This window comes from Bombina bombina, chromosome 6 (genome assembly GCF_027579735.1).
Source record: "Bombina bombina isolate aBomBom1 chromosome 6, aBomBom1.pri, whole genome shotgun sequence".
Classification (NCBI taxonomy): Eukaryota; Metazoa; Chordata; class Amphibia; order Anura; family Bombinatoridae; genus Bombina; species Bombina bombina.
In genome coordinates this window covers 420,762,047-420,787,009 of record NC_069504.1, presented here as the reverse complement: position 1 = coordinate 420,787,009, position 24,963 = coordinate 420,762,047, and positions in this window count along the sequence as shown.

The window sequence follows — 24,963 nt, the reverse complement described above, 5'->3', positions numbered from 1 at the left end:
TATCTGGGGAGATTGTGTTGTTGATATGCAGACCCATTAGATTTTTAGAAGCATGGGATAGTTTGTGAACTTGTGTTAACATAATAGTAATATGTATAAACAATTTCTCTACCCTCTTGATACAGGCCAACCCAGCGTTTGGACTGTATTACTATAGTCTGGACTTATTTCACAGGATACTAGGCTTAGAATGCCTTTATGAGCATGTTCTAGTTTATTAATAGGGCTTAACTTGCTATACCTGTTACTTACTTAATCCATACACTTTATTTTTATTAAGTTAAATTAACCCACTTCTAGCCAGGGTGCTTTCAACAAAAGTTAGATCTACTATAGGATCTGTTGTTTAGAAAATAGTTACAGTTTGTACTGCTATCCTTGTAATTATCCTGAGTACTAGTAACTAATGAGACCTGTACTTTGCCCTTACCTTTACTGTCTCTACATCTACTTGTCACATGACATATAATGCATTTTTGCCTTAAACTGTATATGATCGGTTGCACTTCGGGACAACACTGCACCCATGAGCTGCTATTGCCCTGAATTAAGCCATTTGAGGAATTCCTCTATTCCTATCTGACTAAGACACTTATAATATGGGTATCAATCTTAGAGTTTTCCCTGTAGAACCTCTCATGAAATAAACTGATGCTGCTTTATAACTGTGGCATGTCAGCTAAGGGTTACGTTTATCCAGCCCTGCTATATAGTGACAATATAATGCATATATGACAATATCAATTCCACTGTACGGTAGCATTAGCATACTTTTATAAGTTTATAGCTTACATACAGATGATATGAGTGTTCCCCAAATAGGGCACCTTATTTGTGTATTACACTTAATGTTCAAACTAATTTTTTAGCTAAAATTATTTAGCGTTATAATATTTTTGTTAAGATTCTATTGAGGGGTTTAATGACGCTCTGCATCTATTTCAACTACATGTGTGAATCTCTCTTAAAAAAAAAAAAAAAAAAAAAAAGACTAAATATTTAGTACTATTCTGCTCTCATGGCCCAATAATAGGGAAAGATTAGACACCAGATTGAGAAATGTTTGTTCTTATATTTACAAGATATAACTGTTTAGTATCTTCCCAAATGTTATATGGAACTGTATATTTTTTTATCATACTCCATTTCAGTTAGTGGACAAGTTTAATACGCAATGTTTGGATAAGTTTATCTATTGCTTGTTTCCTTACTCTTTAGATCAGCCCTGCACACCTATGTAAATAAATGGAAGGTATATTCTACTATATATCATATTTACTAAATGACAATGATTGCAAAAGAAATATGTCATTACCAATATTTTAAGTACACATAGTTATCTTATGCCTATGTCACTGTGCTTTGGTATTTACGTCTGTCTTATGTTCGTTATCTATCTTATAAGCATGCCAAGGGTTATTTTTTATCCCCCCCCCTATATAGGGGTACTCTTTCTACTTTGTACACTCATGTCCCCTGCTAAGAATGGCATACCCCCTATGTAGAATCTATTGATAGCGCAAATTTTCTGCCCATACTGAGCTCCTCTCTTCCCTTTCCCGCTGGTACATGTTGCCTGCGGGTCATATCCCTATTCCTTTTCCCCACATCGCTTATAGCTAGCATCTCCCCAGGAGAGGAGCTCACCCAGAAGTCTCCTATGCCCCATACTTCCTGATTCCCCCCCTCTACCATAACTTTAGTATCGCTAAAAACCAGCATACTCCCCTAATCTTCTGTCCCATAGTTTACGAATCCTATTGTGATGTCAGTACTAATCCATATTAAGCCTTGACAATGCTCCTTTACTTACTTTTATACCATCACCCTTATAGATACAACCATATTATTAGAGGGGAAATTTAATGGCAGAGACTAACCTAATTTGCACTATGTTTTGCTAGATATAATTTTGTTTTTATGGTCATGGGATCCCTTCACTTGAACATTCCCAAGCTCCTAACACGTACCTTATCCTACCTACATCTATTTTAAGCTCCGCCCCCCACCCTTCCACCGTCTTCCCTATATACATAGCGGTGCTTATCCGCTGAATCTCCCTCCCCCCCCTATGTATTTCAGCCCAAAAGTGGCTGACATCTATGCTAATCCTCCACAGGCTGATATCTTCGATTCAGATAATCTATCAACTGTTTTCTATAGTACTGTGGAGATTAATCGTTAATAGTATAACAAAAAAATGAAGTTATATTCTATCTCGCCTAAACTCTTGTCTATATTCATGCTAAGATTGGATATGTATTTATCTTGTCACATATGTATTTTATATTTTTCCTTTTTTTTTCCTTTTTGTTCACTAATAACGTCAGTTTATAGACAATGTTTTACTCACTCTGTTGTAACATTGGCCTAAGGGCGAATCTTGTTTGTGAATATATATTCTAACTTCAATAAAAAAAAATATTTTCAAAAAAAAAGATTATGGAGAAAGGAAAGGTGATTGTATTAACAATGAACTCCTTTAATATCAGGATGGCAAATCTTCTTTCTTGGCTTTCACCATGCCTAGGTATTGTTGAAGGATATTCTAGTTTAAGAAAGCTTAGGAATAAGATATTTTCTATGGAGTTCTATTGTCATTGTGTCATAACAACACTTGAGAAAATCCTCACTTTATTAGCATTAATCTCTTCTTTCTACTATTAATTTAGCATGTGAAGTGACTATAATAAAGGTTCATTTCTTGACCTAACAATTTTTGCTTATGATTTAAAAATACTTCTCAAAGTCTTAGCTGTCAGTGCCTGAATTAAAATGCATTCTTGAAAGAAACAATAGTTTATGAGCAGCAAAGCAAAAACCCACCTGAATATTTGCCAAAGGAGAGTTATACCAGCAGTCATGTCCTGTATTCTCTATTTATTATGTACAAGTGGAATTTTACTTTTGTGAGGTTATAGAGAAGTATTAAAGGGACAGTCTAGTCTAAATTAAACATTCATGATTCAGATAGGGCATGCAATTTTAAACAATTTCCAATTTACTTTATCATCAAATTTGCTTTGTTCTCTTGGTATTCTTTGTTTAAAGCTAAACCTATGTAGGCACATATGCTAATTTCTAAGCTGTTGAAATGCCTCTTATCTCAGTGCATTTTGACAGCTTTTGATAGTTAGACACAGCTAGTTCATGTGTGTCATATAGATAACATTGTGCTTACTCGCGTGAAGATATTTAAGAGTCAGCACTGATTGGCTAAAATGCATGCCTGTCAAAAGAACCGAGATAAGGGGGCAGTCTGCAGAGGCTTAGATACAAGTTAATCACAGAAGTAAACAGTATATTAATATAACAGTGTTGGTTATGCAAAACTGGAGAATGGGTAATAAAGGGATTATCTATTTAAAAAAAACAAACAAAAAAAACAAACTTCTGTCCCGTTAAACCCTAAAAGTTGAACTTTCAGCAATTTTTATTATTACATTAGGACTTAAGTTCTAAGTCTAAGGACCAAGAATGTGCAAAATAGTTATATGTACATGTACCTTGTAATGTGATCTACATATCCATTTTTGTTCCAAGCAGGTAGGACCATTCTGAGCTGAGATATTGAGGTCTCCATAAACATAACTAAAATTTGTTGTGCACCATGACACAAAGATGGCCAGTGTGGTTAAACCAAGTAAAATAAAAATGAAGAACTGGTGGTTTTGCAATACCAATACATAGAGGTAATCACTCTAAAAAATATTAGGAACATTAAAAATGGTCAAGCAACCAACTTTACAATTATTGGACCATTAGATATGGATTTACAAAACCGCAAGACATGGAAAAATATTACACACACGTAATCACAAAGTACATGAATATACCAAATGTTTTCAAAATTATAAATGATTATTATTCAACTATATTGAACGTATTTAGTATGATAATGAGCTATGAATAATGAACAAGAAAAATATGCAAATTTGCATTGTATTAATAAAGGAGAGTGCCAAAAATAATAACAAAAGAGGTACAAACAGATATTGCTAATGGAATTGATGTGTCTTAGTAAATTTCTGGTAAAGACATGGAGGAAAATATAAAAAAACAATACAATTAGAGATCATTAACTGGGTATTTACTGCTAGTAGAGATCATCTGAGTCTTCATCTTGGCTTTGAGTCGTTGAAAACCTGACTGATATTTTTTCAAGCCTGTACGAATTAGCTCAGTCATGTGTTGATTTGTAATGATTGATTTGTTCATAAACTTCATTAAAGTATATAGGGATTCAAAGCAGAATTTTGTGCCGAAAACTGAGATGAATCGCACACTGGTTTTCTTCAGTTCAGATATTTTATTCCTGGAACCTCATATATTTGTAGATTGAGATGTATGGGTCATCTTTAGACCCAGTTCCTCTTCTTATTCTATTAGTTTCATTTCCACAGCAGGCAATTCTGTAACCATGGATTCTGGAATTGGGCAACCATCATTGATTACATCCATCATGAATGAATTTACAAGTAAAACAAAGGACCCCATGTATTAAAAGGCATGTGGACAGTTTCTCAACTTGAGAAGCTGTCTGCAGGCCTTTGCTGCATACGGGCAGTGGATCTGTTCATTCGCTGGCCCGTATGCATCATTACACACTCATCTGAGTGTGTAATGCCCGCCCCTTCACTCACACAACCAATCGTGCAAGATAAGGAACTGCCAATCACCAAGAGCGAGTGAGTGTAGGAAGCAGTGGTCTAATGACTGCTGCTTCTTACATTGTGGAAAGCAGGCTCACTTGTGTGAACCTGCCCCACAAGCGCTCCGGAGCAGCTTATGCTGCTTCATACATGGAGTCTAAAGAAAGATTTCAGCTTCTGTAAGTCCTTAAACCTTTCTAGGAAATTATCAAGTTGTCCTTGTAATTTATCTTTGTATTCTTTCAGTTTGTGGTCTTTTATTTTAATATTAGTGATTGTGTTTACTCTCCTTTGGAGATTGGGAAAGTAAATGAACATTTCTTACAATTGGGGGCCGAATTATTAAGCACCATATGGTGCCTAAAACATCTGTTTCCATGTGAGCCTTCAGGGTCCCGGAAACAGCAGTTAAGAAGCAGTGTTCTTAAGACTGCTGCTCCTTAACTGGTCTGCCGCCCCTGAGCGGAGGACAGCAATCAACCCGATCAGATATGATCGGGTTGATTGACACCCTCTGCTAGCGGCCAATTAGCCAAAAAATTAGAAAGTTGCTTAAAATTGCATTCTCTATCTGAATCACAAAAGAAACCATTTGGGTTTAGTATCCCTTTAAGTTAATGCTCGTTGGGTTAGCGCGTCCTCAGAGCTCTGGATAACTGGAAACAAAAAAGTGTCACAAAACACATGAAAAATACATTAAAAAGCATACTTACAATCATAAAAACACAATCTAATAAAAATTATTAAAAAAATATTGCACAAAAAAGTTATAAAGGCTCAAGGATATGAGGTCTCAGGTGTTATGTATTGATATATATATATGTATGTATTTTATTTGTATTTACAGACATATATACACATATAAACACATAAATACAAATGTACACATATATAAAAACATAGCCCTTTGTAGTTAAGTAGATAAAAACATGAATAAACATATTTATGCAATATTCATATTTATATGTGTATTTACTGTAAATATTTCACATTCCAATATATATCTGTACATATCTATACCTATAGATAATCATGTATATATATATAAATATATATAGGTATAGATATAAATTGTAACAAAATATCATCAGATATATGTAGAAAATGTATCTATGAATAAATAGTACATATTCTACTATTTGAAGAACATTTGAATTTGAAATATTTATATTTTCATGTTGGGTTAGCGCACATAAGAATATGCAATCAGGTTTGCACGCAAGTAGGGTGTTTTTTTCCACTTTTTCTCCATTAACTTGGGGGGATAGGTTATCATTTGCGCAATATTCTAAGTTCAGCTTTTTGCATTCGTCGGGTTAGTGTGCGATGGAAAACAGTTTACTTTTAACTCATAAATATGAGCGCAACCCGACGTATACAAAAGGCTTACTTCTAGGGCAGTTAAAGCTTGTGAGGGAGTGTTAAATAGAGCTCCACTTGTAATCTGGAAACATTGTTTATTTTCCAGTTGAGGACAGAGGGGCCTAGTTATCAAGCCGTCAACCTCAAATACGCTGGAATTCCGCAGCGTATTTGTGGCGAGGCTGATTTGCCTTAGTTATCAAAGGCTAGAGACCGGCAAAAGTAGAATTTTGTGACGTAAACTTTGATCCGCCGGACTCAGTCCGACACAGATCGATTCTTACGTCACTCCAGATGTTTTGCACACAAGTGCGGCACTATCTGACTACTTTTGCTAGTTATCAAAAAACTAGCAGGTACGCTCGGCACTTTTACGGCCCAGCGTACCTGGTTTTCAAACCGCCACCCTGGATTCGGCGGATCCCATAGGAATCAATGGGAGTCTGACCATAGCGAAAGTACAAGTTCGCTGCTGCCAGACATCCCATTGTTTCCTATGGGAGATGTCTGCACCTAACACCCTAACATGTACCCCGAGTCTAAACACCACTAATCTGCCCCCCCTACACCGCCACAACTAAATAAAGTTATTACCCCCTAAACCGCCGCTCCCGGAGCCCACCGCAAGCTACTCTATACATATTAACCCCTAAACCGCCGCTCCCGGAGCCCACCGCAACTATAATAAATGTATTAACCCCTAAACCGCCGCTCCCGGAGCCCACCGCCACCTACATTATACCTAGTAACCCCTATCCTGCCCCCTCTATACCGCCGCCCTCTATAATAAAGTTATTAACCCCTATCCTGCCGATCCCGCACCTCGCCGCAACTAAATAAATAGTTTAACCCCTAAACCGCCGCTCCCGGACCCTGCCACAACCTATATTAAATTTATTAACCCCTAATCTGCCCCCCCTACACCGTCGCCACCTATAATATATTTATTAACCCCTATCCTGCCCCCCACTACACCGCCGCCACTGTAATACATTTATTAACCCCTAAACCTAAGTCTAACACTAACTAAATAATATTTCTCTTATTAACTCAGGCCTAGATTTGGAGTTTGGCGGTAGCCGTGAAAACCAGCGTTAGAGGCTCCTAACGCTGGTTTTAGGCTACCGCCGGTATTTGGAGTCATTCAAAAAAGGGTCTAACGCTCACTTTTCAGCCGCGACTTTTCCATACCGCAGATCCCCTTACGTCAATTGCGTATCCTATCTTTTCAATGGGATCTTTCTAACTCCGGTATTTAGAGTCGTGTCTGAAGTGAGCGTTAGAAATCTAACGACAAAACTCCAGCCGCAGAAAAAAGTCAGTAGTTAAGAGCTTTCTGGGCTAACGCCGGTTTATAAAGCTCTTAACTACTGTGCTCTAAAGTACACTAACACCCATAAACTACCTATGTACCCCTAAACCGAGGTCCCCCCACATCGCCGACACTCGATTAAATTTTTTTAACCCCTAATCTGCCGACCGCCACCTACGTTATACTTATGTACCCCTAATCTACTGCCCCTAACACCGCGGACCCCTATATTATATTTATTAACCCCTAACCTGCCCCCCACAACGTCGCAGCCAGCTACCTACAATAATTAACCCCTAATCTGCCGACCGCAAAGAGCCGCCACCTACATTATAGCTATGTACCCCTAATCTGCTGCCCCTAACACCGCCGACCCCTATATTATATTTATTAACCCCTAATCTGCCCCCCTCAACGTCGCCTCCACCTGCCTACACTTATTAACCCCTAATCTGCCGAGCGGACCGCACCGCTACTATAATAAAGTTATTAACCCCTAATCCGCCTCACTAACCCTATAATAAATAGTATTAACCCCTAATCTGCCCTCCCTAACATCGCCGACACCTAACTTCAAACATTAACCCCTAATCTGCCGACTGGAGCTCACCGCTATTCTAATAAATGTATTAACCCCTAAAGCTAAGTCTAACCCTAAAACTAACACCCCCCTAAATTAAATATAATTTTAATCTAACGAAATTAATTAACTCTTATTAAATAAATTATTCCTATTTAAAGTTAAATACTTACCTGTAAAATAAATCCTAATATAGCTACAATATAAATTATATTTATATTATAGCTATTTTAGGAGTAATATTTATTTTACAGGTAACTTTGTATTTATTTTAACCAGGTACAATAGCTATGAAATAGTTAAGAACTATTTAATAGCTAAAATAGTTAAAATAAATACAAATTTACCTGTAAAATAAATCCTAACCTAAGTTACAATTAAACCTAACACTACACTATCAATAAATTAATTAAATAAAATACCTATAATTATCTACAATTAAACCTAACACTACACTATCAATAAATTAATTAAATACAATTCCTACAAATAAATACAATGAAATAAACTAAGTACAAAAAATAAAAAAGAACTAAGTTACAAAAAATAAAAAAATATTTACAAACATTAGAAATATATTACAACAATTTAAACCAATAGAATGCAAGCTCAATCTGGATGGATGGATGTTCCGCGTCGGAGGTCTTCAGGATGCTGCCGCTCCGCTCCGGATGGATGACGATAGAAGATGCCTCTTGGATGAAGACTTCAATTGGATGAAAGACCTCTTCTGCCCCGCTTGGATGAAGACTTCTACCGGATGGAGGACCTCTTCTTGCTCCGCTTGGATGAAGAATTTGGCTCGGCTGGGTGAAGACGACTCAAGGTAGGGAGATCTTCAGGGGCTTAGTGTTAGGTTTATTTAAGGGGGGTTTGGGTTAGATTAGGGGTATGTGGGTGGTGGGTTGTAATGTTGGGGGGGGGTATTGTATGTTTGTTTTTACAGGCAAAAGAGCTGAACTTCTTGGGGCATGCCCCGCAAAGGGCCCTGTTCAGGGCTGGTAAGGTAAAAGAGCTTTGAACTTTAGTAATTTAGAATAGGGTAGGGCATTTTTTTATTTTGTGGGGCTTTGTTATTTTATTAGGGGGCTTAGAGTAGGTGTAATTAGTTTAAAATTGTTGTAATATATTTCTAATGTTTGTAAATATTTTTTTTTTTTTTGTAACTTAGTTCTTTTTTATTTTTTGTACTTTAGTTAGTTTATTTCATTGTATTTATTTGTAGGAATTGTATTTAATTAATTTATTGATAGTGTAGTGTTAGGTTTAATTGTAGATAATTATAGGTATTTTATTTAATTAATTTATTGATAGTGTAGTGTTAGGTTTAATTGTAACTCAGGTTAGGATTTATTTTACAGGTAAATTTGTATTTATTTTAACTATTTTAGCTATTAAATAGTTCTTAACTATTTCATAGCTATTGTACCTGGTTAAAATAAATACAAAGTTACCTGTAAAATAAATATTAATCCTAAAATAGCTATAACATAAATATAATTTATATTGTAGCTATATTAGGATTTATTTTACAGGTAAGTATTTAGCTTTAAATAGGAATAATTTATTTAATAAGAGTTAATTAATTTCGTTAGATTACAATTATATTTAATTTAGGGGGGTGTTAGTGTTAGGGTTAGACTTAGCTTTAGGGGTTAATACATTTATTAGAATAGCGGTGAGCTCCAGTCGGCAGATTAGGGGTTAATAATTGAAGTTAGGTGTCGGCGATGTTAGGAAGGGCAGATTAGGGGTTAATACTATTTATTATAGGGTTAGTGAGGCGGATTAGGGGTTAATAACTTTATAATAATAGCGGTGCGGTCCGCTCGGCAGATTAGGGGTTAATAAGTGTAGGCAGGTGAAGGCGACGTTGTGGGGGGCAGATTAGGGGTTAATAAATATAATATAGGGGTCGGCGGTGTTAGGGGCAGCAGATTAGGGGTACATAGGGATAATGTAAGTAGCGACGGTTTACAGAGCGGCAGATTAGGGGTTAATAATAATATACAGGGGTCAGCGATAGCGGGGGTGGCAGAATAGGGGTTAATAAGTGTAAGGTTAGGGGTGTTTAGACTCGGGGTACATGTTAGAGTGTTAGGTGCAGACGTAGGAAGTGTTTCCCCATAGCAAACAATGGGGCTGCGTTAGGAGCTGAACGCGGCTTTTTTGCAGGTGTTAGGTTTTTTTTCAGCTCAAACAGCCCCATTGTTTCCTATAGGGGAATCGTGCACGAGCACGTTTTTGAGGCTGGCCGCGTCCGTAAGCAACTCTGGTATCGAGAGTTGAAGTTGCGTTAAATATGCTCTACGCTCCTTTTTTGGAGCCTAACGCAGCCATTCTGTGGACTCTCAATACCAGAGTTATTTTAAAGGTGCGGCCAGAAAAAAGCCAGCGTTAGATACGCGGGTCGTTACCGACAAAACTCTAAATCTAGCCGTCAGTTAATCCTATTTAAAACTAAATACTTACCTTTAAAATAAACCCTAATATAGCTACAATATAAATAATAATTATATTGTAGCTATCTTAGGATTTATTTTTATTTTACAGGTAACTTTCAATTTATTTTAACTAGGTACAATAGCTATTAAATAGTTATTAACTATTTAATAGCTTACCGAGCTAAAATAAAGAGAAATGTACCTGTAAACTAAAAACTAACCTAAGTTACAATTACACCTAACACTACACTATACTTAAATAAATTATTCCTATTTAAAATTAAATACTTACCTGTAAAATAAACCCTAAGATAGCTACAATATAATTGATAATTACATTGTAGCTATCTTAGGATTTATATTTATTTTACAGGTAACTTTGTATTTATTTTAGCTAGTTAGAATAGTTTATTAAATAGTTATTAACTATTTAATAACTACCTATCTAAAAGAAATACAAAATTACCTGTAAAATAAATCCTAACCTAAGTTACAATTAAACCTAACACTACACTATCATTACATTAATTAAATAAATTAACTACAAATAACTACAATTAAATACAATTACATAAACTAACTAAAGTACAAAAAATAAAAAAAGCTAAGTTACAAAAAATAAAAAAAATAAGTTACAAACATTTTAAAAATATTACAACAATTTTAAGCTACTTACACCTAATCTAAGCCCCCTAATAAAATAACAAAGCCCCCCAAAATAAAAAAAATGCCCTACCCTATTCTTAATTTAAAAAAAGTTCAAAGCTCTTTTACCTTACCAGCCCTTAAAAGGACCTTTTGTGGGGCATGCCCCAAAGAATTCAGCTCTTTTGCCTGTAAAAGAAAAATACAACCCCCCCCAACATTAAAACCCACCACCCACATACCCCTAATCTAACCCAAACCCCCCTTAAAATAACCTAACACTAATCCCCTGAAGATCATCCTACCTTGAGTCGTCTTCACTCAGCCGAGCAGCGATGGAACCGAAGAGGACATCCGAAGCGGCAGAAGTGATCATCCAAGGGGCGCTGAAGAAATCTTCCATCCGATGAAGTGATTCTCCAAGCGGCACTGAAGAAGTCTTCCATCCGGGCGATGTCATCTTCCAAGAGGCGCTGAAGAAGTCTTCTATCCGGGCGATGTCATCTTCCAAGCCGGGTCTTCAATCTTCATCCCGCCGACGCGGAACATCCTTCTTTACCGACGGACTACCGACGAATGAAGGCTCCTTTAAGGGACATCATCCAAGATGGCGTCCCTTCAATTCCGATTGGCTGATAGGATTCTATCAGCTAATCGGAATTAAGGTAGGAAAAATCTGATTGGCTTATTGAATCAGCCAATCAGATTCAAGTTCAATCCGATTGGCTGATCCAATCAGCCAATCAGATTGAGCTCACATTCTATTGGCTGATCAGAACAGCCAATATAATGCGAGCTCAATCTGATTGACAGAAACCTCACATTGCAGTAGAAACAGACATCACAGAGTTGTTCTTTAATCTCCGGTTCTTCAATAAAATATTTGAACTTTTGGTGGGTCTTTCCATTTAAGCATACAAAATTGACAATTTAAAGAACAAATTTCAACAACATACTGTATCTCATTATGGATTTTGCCTGCAAAGTCAGCACTGATCTGGGGGATACTAATCTCTGTAGTGTCATGGGAAGCTGCTGTTTGTACTATTAGCTGCTGAAATTTTGGGTTATTTGGATCTAACACTGCAACAATTTCTTAACAAATTTGACATCAGAATATTGGTGTTTAGTGCAAGCAGTATTCCATGATATAGCAAAACTAGCTTCAGTCACTGTATTGGCTTCTTTACTGAACATTAAAGGGATACTAAACCAAATTTTTTTCTTTAGTGATTCAGATAGAGCATGCAATTTTAAGTAACTCTCTAATTTACTCCTGTTATCACATTTTCTTTGTTCTCTTGCTATCTTTATTTAAAAAGCAGGAATGTAAAGCATAGAAGCCAGTCCATTTTTGGTTGAAAACCTGGGTTATGCTTGTCACCAATAAGCAAGCGTTATCCATGGTGCTGAACCTAAAATGGGACGGCTCCAAAGCTTCAAATTCCTGCTTTTTAAATAAATATAACAAGAGAACGAAGAGAATTTGATAAAAGGAATGAATTAGAAAGTTGCTTAAAATCGCATGCTGAATCATGTCTGCTAGAAATGTAGTGATGATTTTAACACAGTTAACTTGTTTTTCTGTAATTCTGATTTAAATGAATAATCAGATGGCTTTGTAATGACTAAGGCCATCAACTTCAAAGATTCTACAGCTTGGAGAGAAATTAATCTCTCTCTCCAGTGCAATATAGCACTGCATGATATGAGAGTTTTGTTACTCTTACACTTTGTGCATTGTATTTTATATTACTTTATATGTCAGTATTATTGAATTTAAGATTTGCTCTCATTTGTATTGTAATACATTTATATTTTGATCTAGCAGTGAATTAACATATTCTGATTTGAAAGTTTCTGTGTTACCTTAATAACTTAGGATCATACTTTGTATAAATTACTCTGTATATATTTGTGTATATTTTACAAATTAAATTCGGCTAGATTACGAGATTTGCGGTAAGAGGTGCTCGGTGCTAACTTGCAAGTTATTGTCACCGCTCACCTCCCTATAGCGTGCTACTGCAGGTTTGCAAAAACCCGGCGTTAGCAGGCAATAAGTGAGCGTAGAGCAAAATTGAGCTCCATACCGCACTCCACTACAATTAAATAAATTACATTAATTAAATACAATTAACTAAATTACAAAAAAAAAACCACTAAATTACACAAAATAATATCAAATATTTAAACTAATTATACCTAATCTAATAGCCCTATCAAAATAAAAAGCACCCTCCAAAATAAAAAAACCCTAGCCTAAACTAAACTGCCAATAGCCCTTAAAAGGGCCTTTTGCGGCGGGGCATTTCCCCAAAGAAATCAGCTCTTTTACCTGTAAAAAAAAATACAAACAACCCCCCCCAACAGTAAAACCCACTATCCACACAAACAAACCCCCCAAATAAGTCTTCATCCAGACGGCATCTTCTATCTTCATCCATCCGACGCGGAGCGGCTCCATCTTTAAGACATCCGGTGCGGAGCATCCTCTTCATCGCGACTGATGAATAAAGGTTCTTTTAAGGGACGTCAACCAAGATGGCGTCCTTTGAATTCCGATTGGCTGATATAATTCTATCAGCCAATCGGAATTAAAGGTGAAAAAATCCTATTGGCTGATCAGCCAATATGATTCAGCTTCAATCCTATTAGCTGATCCAATCAGCCAATAGGATTGAGCTCACATTGTATTGGCTGTTCCAATTCAGCTTTAATTCCGATTGGCTGATAGAATTCTATCAGCCAATCGGAATTCAAGGGATGTCATCTTGGATGACGTCCCTTAAAGAAACCTCATTCTTCAGTCGCCGTGGAAAGAAGAGGTTGCTCCGTGCCAGATGTCTTGAAGATGGAGCCGTTTCACGCCAGATGGATGATGATAGAAGATGCTGTCTGGATGAAGACTTCTGCCAGCTTGGATGAAGACTTTGGCCCGCTTGGATGAAGACTTCTCCCAGCTTCGTTGAGGACTTCTGCGCTTGGATGAAGACTTCTGCCACTTCGTTGTGGATGGATGTCCGGTCTTCAAAAACTGTAAGTGGATCTTCGGGGGTTAGTGTTAGGTTTTTTAAGGGCTTATTGGGTGGGTTTCATTTTTAGATTAGGGTTTGGGCTGAAAAAGAGCTAAATGCTTTTTTAGGGCAATGCCAATCCAAATGCCCTTTTCAGTGCAAAGGGGAGCTTAGGTTTTTTAGATAGGTTTTTATTTGGGGGGTTTGGTTGTGTGGGTGGTGGGTTTTACTGTTGGGGGTTGTTTGTATTTTTTTTTTATAGGTAAAAGAGCTAATTTCTTTGGGGAAATGCCCTGCAAATGGCCCTTTTTTGGGATATTGGCAGTTTAGTTTAGGCTAGGGGGGTTTATATTGGGCTGCTTTTATATTTTGATAGGGCTATTAGATTAGGTGTAATTAGTTTAAATATTTGATAATTTCTTTTTTTATTTTGTGTAATTTAGTGGGGTTTTTTATTATTAAGTTAATTGTATTTAATTAATGTAATTTATTTAATTGTAGTGTAAGATTAGGTGTTAGTGTAACTCAGGTTAGGTTTTATTTTACAGGTAAATTTGTATTTATTTTAGCTAGGTCGCTAGTAAATAGTTAATAACTATATACTAACTAGTCTACCTAGTTAAAATAAATACAAACTTGTCTGTGGAATAAAAATAAAACCTAAGCTAGATAAAATGTAACTATCAGTTATATTGTAGCTAGCTTAGGTTTTATTTCACAGGTAAGTATTTAGTTTTAAATAGGAATTATTTAATTATTAATAGTAGGTTTTATTTAGATTTATTTTAATTACATTAAAGTTAGGGGGTGTTAGGGTTAGACTTAGGGTTAGGTTTAGGGGTTAATAACAGTAATGTAGGTTGCAGCAATGTTAGGGACAGCAGATTAAGGGTTAATAATATTTAACTAGTGTTTGCTATGCTGGAGTACGGCCATTTAGGGGTTAATATGTTTATTATAGTGGCGGCAATGTCCGGAGCGGCAGATTAGGGGTTAATAATTTTTAATTAATTTTATTTTTGTGTTTGCAAAGCGGGAGGGCCTCGATTTAGGGGTTAATAGGTAGTTTATGGGTGTTAGTGTACTTTTTAGCACTTCAGTTATGACTTTTATGTTACGGCGTTGTAGCATAAAACTCATAACTACTGACTTTCAGTTTATGGTATGGATCTTGACGGTATAGGGTGTACCGCTCACTTTTTGGCCTCCCAGGCAGACTCGTAATACCGGCGTTATGGAAGTCCCATTGAAAAAGGACTTTTGGAAAGCTGCGGTAGTTACGTTGCGATACGGCCAAAAAAGTGTGTGGTACAGCTATACCTGCAAAACTCGTAATACCAGCGGTAGTTAAAAACAGCTTTAACGCTGCTTTTTCACTCATACCGAAAAACTCGTAATCTAGCCGATTGTGGTTTGTATTTTCTCCATTGTAAACCGACAGTTTCAGAAAGTGGGAGGGACAGGGAAGTTCCCTGGGTTGAATAGGGGCGTTCCTATTGTATATCTGAAGCTCTCTCAAGTCCTGTGAAATTGTATAAGCATTTTAAACAAGCTGGTTTCACTGATTTGTTTCTCCAGCTGTAGGCAGTACAAATTTAACTAACAGAGTAGTAATCTACTAAAATATAGTCAAGAGCAAGTTAAATTGTAGCAAAAACATTTCAGTTTAATTTGAAATTGATGCAAACTGAGCCTTTATATCAGCCCCAGGGGTTCTCCAGTTACCTTCTCTCTCCCATGTGACATTTTGTTTCCCAGAGCTCCATTACTTTCTATAGGAGGCATCTCTCAGCTCTCTGGGATTTCCATGTTCCTCTACTTTTCTTAGAAAGTTAATTGAGTTCTGCCCTGTGAAGTCTGCACTTTAATCTTTCTAAAGAATGCTTGATTATCTGGCCCATAGAAAGTAATGAAGCTCTCTGGGAAACTGAAGCTGACAGTTTTTCAGTTTTCATTTAAATAAAAGACATGCAAAGTGCAATCTAATTTGTAAAGATGCACATAAATATACAAAGTATGAGCCTAATTTGTTAAAGTTAAACAGAGACTGTGAAGGCATAATCAGAATTTATGCATCATAATCCTAAATACAATGCTGTATACAAAATAAAATACAAAATAGAAAGTTTAAAGTTTAAATGTAATAAAATGTAATCTGAAGTGGAAAGTGATATAAAACAGAAAGCACAAAGTACAAATGCAGCAGAACTGTTATGTTGTGCATTGCTATATTGCACTGGGCTTGTGTCTCCTTAACATACAGAAATGCAGGGAACGTCCCTTGAAGAAGTAAAGCAAAATCTGACTTTTGAAAATTTCATTAGGGATCTTGCAGTGCTGGAGTATCTTTTTAGAACAACTTACCTGAGAGGAGAGGTTTTGAATAACAGGGCCTAGGTGAAACATTACAGATAAGTCACAAAGCTTTACCATCATTAACGATAAATGTAAATTCTTTCTCCCACTCTTGCTTAAAGGGCCATGATACCCAAATGTTGATACACTTGAAAGTGATGCAGCATAGCTGTAAAAATCTGACTAGAAAATATCACCTGAACATGTCTATGTAAAAAAGAAAGATATTTTACCTCAAAATGTCCTAAGTATTCAAACCCCATTGCAATGGACTTTAAGCTGCAAATCAATATGTCTGTCCCAGGACAGGCAAGGGAGTGAGCCTTGTGCACACTCATGTTATTTCCCTATTCAGTTTAAGGAAGTTTACTATGAAATCTCATGAGTTAAGTGAAATCTCATGAGATCACAGTAAAAAAGTTCATGAGCTCAGCACTGTTGATGCTGATTGACTGCTATTCATTTCTTCGTTTTTTGTATATTTTTTTTCACCTGCAGCTGGACAGCAGCTGAAGTATATCTTTTTACACAGAACTTACTCTGGTGAGCTGAGGAAATTGTGAGGTAAAATGTCTTCTTTTTTACTTAGAGATGCTCAGGTGATATTTTCCTGTCAGCTTTTTACACTTATACTGCATCAGTTTCAAGTGATTTAGCATATGAGTATTATGTCCCTTTAACTCTGTTTTCATCTTCATACTTTCGCTTTTTACAATTTGAGGACGCCATATTTTCACAACACAACCAAGATTAGTATCATACTACCTGATGTAGAGGCTCATAAGACCTTCATTTTAAAGAAGAGATTCTCTTTTTTTAAAATGAGGTGGGACTCTCCAGTATTTATTTATTCTTAAATCCTTGCCACAAGTGTGAGATGACCATGGTTTGTTTAAGGATTGTCAGGAATAAAGTTGTAGTTGGAGTGTAAGTGTATGAGTGCATAAACCAGTGTTCATATATTCTTAAAAAAGAAACACAGAGGCACCCAATGGTCTAATACCACAATACCAAGGGACAAGCAAAATATGTAAGACTAATACTCATAAACGAATAGCACCAAAAAGTGCAAGGAAGCAGACTGGAACCTCACAGTTGCCCAGCAAACTGAACAGACGCAGAAATAATTCTGTAGTAGTTCTTCACCAGTGAGGTCCTCCTGGTTCCTAAAGGGGAGGATATAGAGCTAACATAGCCCAGTACAGTTTGTACAAATATATGTATATCCAGGGAATATGCACACTTACATGTAGCAAAGCACCTCCAGGTGCAATATACACAGACTGGGACTTCTCAGCCGCCCAGCTGACTGTTTCAAAGGTTTCAGCAGATAAAATAGCTCCCAAAACTGATGCAGGAGTATAGATGGTTTCCCAGATAAAATCCAGCAGCAAGTGTATTAGTTAAAAAGAATATTTTTATTTAAAAGCAACGTGTTTCTCAGCCTACAACTGGCTGTTTCCTCAGGCTATATTCATATATTCTTAAACATCTAATTAGAACACATGTATACAGGAGAGACCAACCCCTGACTCACCTTACATTTAAACTGTGTTCTCTTAGCTTGTCATACTAGGGTTTGGCTTAGTGTCCCTTTGCTGCTTCTTTCTATAGAAGCAGCCCCCCCCCCCGGCTTGTAGATATTGCAACAAACATCATGTGCAATACAACCTCTGATCTCCTTTTTTATTTGAATTGGTGTTCTCAGTATCTCTTGTGAGAGGCAGAGCCAACATGTTACTCAAAAAGTACAGTGCTCCCTTCATTTGTAAAAGTGGTAATAAACTCAACAAATCGTAGAACCCCTGCTTGCCTTAGATATTTGTGACTAATTCAGATTGGTCAGTTTGAGGGTCTTCCAAGTCCCCCATAATCATAATGATAATTAAAGGGGCAGTCTATTTGAAAATGTTTATTGTTTAAAAAGAAAGATAATCCCTTTATTACCAATTCCCCAGTTTTGCGTAACCAAAGCTGTTTTATTACTACTTGTATCTAAGCCTCTTAAGGCCTTTCCCTTATCTCAGTTTCTTTGTCAGACATGCATTTTAGCCAATCAGTGCTTACTCATAAATAAATTAACTGGAATGAGCACAATATTATCTACAGGACACACATGAACTAGCACTGTCTAACTGTGAAAAACTGTCAAAATTCACTGAGATAAGAGGAAGGTTCAATGGTTTAGAAATCAGTTTATGAGACTATCTAGGTTTAGCTTTCAACAAAGAATGGCAAGAGAACAAAGCAAATTTGATGATGAAAGTAAATTGCATGCCATATCTGAATCATGAAAGTTTAATTTTGACTTCACTGACCCTTTAAGATGGAGTGATAACATCAACTGAAATGTATTAGAGGACTATTTTTGTATGTTGAGATTATTTTGATATTAAAATAGATCATTTTGACATTCTACAAATTAAAGTTACTTTTTATATGAATACTTTTTACTCTTACCGGTAACTGCTGCCTAACTATTTATTATTTTAATTTATTGTTAAAGGGATAGTAAACACCAAAAATGTTATTGTTTAAAAAGTTACGCCTAGATTTAGAGTTTGGCGGTAGCCGTCAAAACCAGCGTTAGAGGCTCCTAACGCTGGTTTTTACCGCCCGCTGGTATTTGGAGTCAGTCATTAAAGGGTCTAACGCTCACTTTGCAGCCGCGACTTTTCCATACCGCTGATCCCCCTACGCCAATTGCGTATCCTATCTTTTCAATGGGATCTTTCTAACGCTGGTATTTAGAATCTTGGCTGAAGTGATCTTTAGAACTCTAACGACAAAACTCCAGCCGCAGAAAAAAAACAGGAGTTAAGAGCTTTTTGGGCTAACGCCGGTTCATAAAGCTCTTAACTACTGTGCTCTAAAGTACACTAACACCCATAAACTACCTATGTACCCCTAAACCGAGGCCCCCCCCCACATCGCCGCCACTCGATTAAATTTTTTTAACCCCTAATCTGCCGACCGCACACCGCCGCCAGCTACGTTATACTTATGTACCCCTAATCTGCTGCCCCTAACACCGCCGACCCCTATATTATATTTATTAACCCCTAATCTGCCGCCCTCAACGTCGCCGACACCTACCTACACTTATTAACCCCTAATCTGCCGACCGGACCTCGCCGCTACTATAATAAAGTTATTAACCCCTAATCCGCCTCACTCCCGCCTCAATAACCCTATAATAAATAGTATTAACCCCTAATCTGCCCTCCCTAACCTCACCAACACCTAACTTGAAGTATTAACCCCTAATCTGCCGACCGGACCTCACTGCTACTATAATAAATGTATTAACCCCTAAAGCTAAGTCTAACCCTAACCCTAACACCCCCCTAAGTTAAATATAATTTAAATCTAACAAAATAAATTAACTCTTATTAAATAAATTATTCCTATTTAAAGCTAAATACTTACCTGTAAAATAAACCCTAATATAGCTACAATATAAATTATAATTATATTGTAGCTATTTTAGGATTAATATTTATTTTACAGGCAACTTTGTAATTATTTTAACCAGGTACAATAGCTATTAAATAGTTATTTACTATTTAATAGCTACCTAGTTAAAATAATTACAAAATTACCTGTAAAATAAATCCTAACCTAAGTTACAATTAAACCTAACACTAAACTATCAATAAATTAATTAAATAAAATACCTACAAACAAATACAATTAAATAAACTAACTAAAGTACAAAAAATAAAAAAAGAACTAAGTTACAAAAAATAAAAAAATATTTACAAACATTAGAAAAATATTACAACAATTTTAAACTAATTACACCTACTCTAAGCCCCCTAATAAAATAACAAAGCCCCTCAAAATAAAAAAATGCCCTACCCTATTCTAAAATTAAAATAGAAAAGCTCTTTTACCTTACCATCCCTTAAAAGGGCCCTTTGCGGGGCATGCCCCAAAGAATTCAGCTCTTTTGCCTGTAAAAAAACCCCATATAATACCCCCCCAACATTACAACCCACCACCCACATACCCCTAATCTAACCCAAACCCCCCTTAAATAAACCTAACACTAAGCCCCTGAAGATCTCCCTACCTTGTCTTCACCACGCCGGGTTCACTGATCCGTCCACCAAAGTCTTGATCCAAGCCTCCGAAATCTTCATCCAAGCCCAAGCGGGGGCTGAAGAGTGACGTCCATCCTCCGGCTGAAGTCTGGATCCAAGCGGCGGCTAAAGAATTCCATCTTCGCGCAGAAGTCTTCATCCTATCCGGGCAGAAGAGTCGATCCGGACCGGCAAACATCTTCATCCAAGCCGCATCTTCTATGTTCTTCCATCCGATGACGACCGGCTCCATCTTGAAGACCTCCAGCGCGGATCCATCCTCTTCTTCCGACGACTAGACGATGAATGAAGGTTCCTTTAAGGGACGTCATCCAAGATGGCGTCCCTCGAATTCCGATTGGCTGATAGGATTCTATCAGCCAATCGGAATTAAGGTAGGAAAATTCTGATTGGCTGATGGAATCAGCCAATCAGAATCAAGTTCAATCCGATTGGCTGATCCGATCAGCCAATCAGATTGAGCTCGCATTCTATTGACTGATCGGAACAGCCAATAGAATGCAAGCTCAATCTGATTGGCTGATTGTAGGTATTTTATTTAATTAATTTATTAATAGTGTAGTGTTAGGTTTAATTGTAGATAATTGTTGGTATTTTATTTAATTAATATATTGTGCTCTAATGTACACTAACACCCATAAACTACCTATGTACCCCTAAACCGAGGTCCCCCCACATCGCCGCCACTCGATTAAATTTTTTTAACCCCTAATCTGCCGACCGCCACCTACGTTATACTTATGTACTCCTAATCTGCTGCCCCTAACACCGCCGACCCCTGTATTATATTTATTAACCCCTAACCTGCCCCCAACAACGTCGCCGCCAGCTACCTACAATAATTAACCCCTAATCTGCCGACCGCAAAGCGCCGCCACCTACATTATAGCTATGTACCCCTAATCTGCTGCCCCTAACACCGCCGACCCCTATATTATATTTATTAACCCCTAATCTGCCCTCCCTAACATCGCCGACACCTAACTTCAAACATTAACCCCTAATCTGCTGACCGGAGCTCACCGCTATTCTAATAAATGTATTAACCCCTAAAGCTAAGTCTAACCCTAACACTAACACCCCCCTAAGTTAAATATAATTTAAATCTAACGAAAAAAATTAACTCTTATTAAATAAATTATTCCTATTTAAAGCTAAATACTTACCTGTTAAATAAATCCTAATATAGCTACAATATAAATTATAATTATATTATAGCTATTTTAGGATTAATATTTATTTTACAGGTAACTTTGTATTTATTTTAACCAGGTACAATAGCTATTAAATAGTTAAGAACTATTTAATAGCTACCTAGTTAGAATAATTACAAATTTACCTGTAAAATAAATCCTAACCTAAGTTACAATTAAACCTAACACTACACTAGCAATAAATAAATTAAATAAAATACCTACAATTACCTACAATTAAACCTAACACTACACTATCAATAAATTAATTAAATACAATACCTACAAATAACTACAATGAAATAAACTAACTAAAGTACAAAAAATAAAAAAGAACTAAGTTACAAAAAATAAAAAAATATTTACAAACATTTGAAAAATATTACAACAATTTTAAACTAATTACACCTACTCTAAGCCCCCTAATAAAATAACAAAGCCCCCCAAAATAACAAAATGCCCTACCCTATTCTAAATTACTAAAGTTCAAAGCTCTTTTACCTTACCAGCCCTGAACAGGGCCCTTTGCGGGGCATGCCCCAAGAATTTCAGCTCTTTTGCCTGTAAAAAAAAACATACAATACCCCCCCAACATTACAACCCACCACCCACATACCCCAAATATAACCCAAACCCCCCTTAAATAAACCTAACACTAAGCCCCTGAAGATCTTCCTACCTTATCTTCACCATACCAGGTTCACCGATCGGTCCAGAAGAGCTCCTCCGATGTCCTGATCCAAGCCCAAGCGGGGGGCTGAAGAAGTCCATGATCTGGCTGAAGTCATCATCCAAGCTAGAGCTGAAGAGGTCCATGATCCGGCTGAAGTCTTCATCCAAGCGGGAGCTGAAGAGGTCCATGATCCGGATGAAGTCTTCTATCAATGGTATCTTCAATCTTCTTTCTTCGGGAGCCATCATCTTCCATCCGACGCGGAACATCCTCTTCTCCCGACGCCTACTAGCCGAATGACGGTTCCTTTAAATGACGTCATCCAAGATGGCGTCCCTCAAATTCCGATTGGCTGATAGGATTCTATCAGCCAATCGGAATTAAGGTAGGAAAATTCTGATCGGAACAGCCAATAGAATGCAAGCTCAATCTGATTGGCTGATCGGATCAGCCAATTGGATCGAACTTGATTCTGATTGGCTGATTCCATCAGCCAATCAGAATTTTCCTACCTTAATTCCGATTGGCTGATAGAATCCTATCAGCCAATCGGAATTCGAGGGACGCCATCTTGGATGACGTCCCTTAAAGGAACCTTCATTCATCATCTAGTAGTCGAAAGAAGAGGATGGATCCGCGCTGGAGGTCTTGAAGATGGAGCCGGTCGTCATCGGATGGAAGAACATAGAAGATGCCGCCTGGATGAAGATGTTTGCTGGTCCGGATGTCCTCTTCTTCCCGCTTGGATCAAGACTTCAGCCGAAGGATGGATGTCCTCAGCCCCCCGCTTGGGCTTGGATCAAGACATCGGAGCCTGGATGGATCGCTGATACCCAGTGTGGTGAAGACAAGGTAGGAAGATCTTCAGGGGCTTAGTGTTAGGTTTATTTAAGGGGGGTTTGGGTTAGATTAGGGGTATGTGGGTGGTGGGTTGTAATGTGGGGGGGGGTATTGTATGTTTTTTTTCCAGGCAAAAGAGCTGAATTCTTTGGGGCATGCCCCGCAAATGGCCCTTTTAAGGGCTGGTAAGGTAAAAGAGCTTTTCTATTTTAATTTTAGAATAGGGTAGGGCATTTTTTTTATTTTGGGGGGCTTTGTTATTTTATTAGGGGGCTTAGAGTAGGTGTAATTAGTTTAAAATTGTTGTAATATTTTTCTAATGTTTGTAAATATTTTTTTATTTTTTGTAACTTAGTTCTTTTTTATTTTTGTACTTTAGTTAGTTTATTTAATTGTAGGTATTTTATTTAATTAATTTATTGATAGTGTAGTGTTAGGTTTAATTGTAGATAATTGTAGGTATTTTATTTAATTAATTTATTGCTAGTGTAGTTGTCAGGGTTACTGCTTACTAATGATCTGTCCCTTTAAGTGCTTCCTATATCAAGCACTTCCCCCCAGCACTCATTGCTGGTTAATTGAGAAAGGATTCACAGCTCAAGCATGTCTCTGAGAGTTTTCCACACTCTCCAACAGCCTCTCTATTTTCTATGTGAAGAGTTCCTAAAAGTTACTGATAACATCTCTTATTTTCATTCCTACATTTAGCAGCTCTACTACTTAATCCAATACTGGAAGATTTTACCTATTGCAAGGAAATCAAACTGACTCGACATCTCATCCTGAAGCAGTTACAAGGTAACAGGATTTGCAAGCCGCTTCAGACACAGCACAGCAAGTAGCAGTGACGTCATCAGCTGTAGCCAACAACCGCTCTCCCTGTGAGTACCACGCTGCTGTTCATAGCAAACGGACACAAGTATCAAACTCCTGGGTTCTCAGGTCAGAACTATTTAATCCATTATTAATCGTTATTTTTACATAATTTGATGAACTATACCTGCCTAATCAAGGAATACAATAATTTACGTTTTTGCTTAATTTGAACTGTTTGCATTTACAATTGCCCTGAAAGAATTACAGTTTATGAAGTTAATAAACTGACACTTATTGGGCAAATATTAATACATTATATGAAGCACTAACAACAAATTCATCAAGCTTCTTTTATGTTACAAACCTACTTTTTAGGCAATTGCTGTTTCTGAGTTACAACACAAAATTAAAGGCTTGTTCAAATTGCTACTATTACAGAATTAACCAGCCATAAGGAAGCAAGGATTTAGTGTTTGTGAACACAGAATTATCCTATACCAAACATATTCACTCAACAGCAATTATGGAACAAGATCTTTTAAGTGATAAAGTTCAAGTCCTGTCAGACAGATTAGAAGCTCTATCAGGTTCTTTCCATGAATTACAAGTGGAAAATCAGGCTTTGAAGGCCTGCTTAAGAGAGACTCTGGCACCTAAACCTGCAAGTGCAGATTCTATCCTTGAACCTATGGTCTCCCCCCCAGAAAAATTCTCTGGTGACCGTTCAAGATTCAGAGAGTTTAAAAACTCCTGTATGTTGCTTTTTCAATTAAAGCCACGCACTTATCCCACTGAAAGATCAAGAGTGCTCACTGTGATATCATATTTGAGGGGGGAACCTAGGGCTTGGGCTGACTCTTTTTTTGAAAATGATGATGCAATACTGGGATCCCTTGATGAGTTCTTTGATCAAATGTCAGCATTATATGATGACCCTTTCAAACAGGTCACAGCTGAAAACATACTTA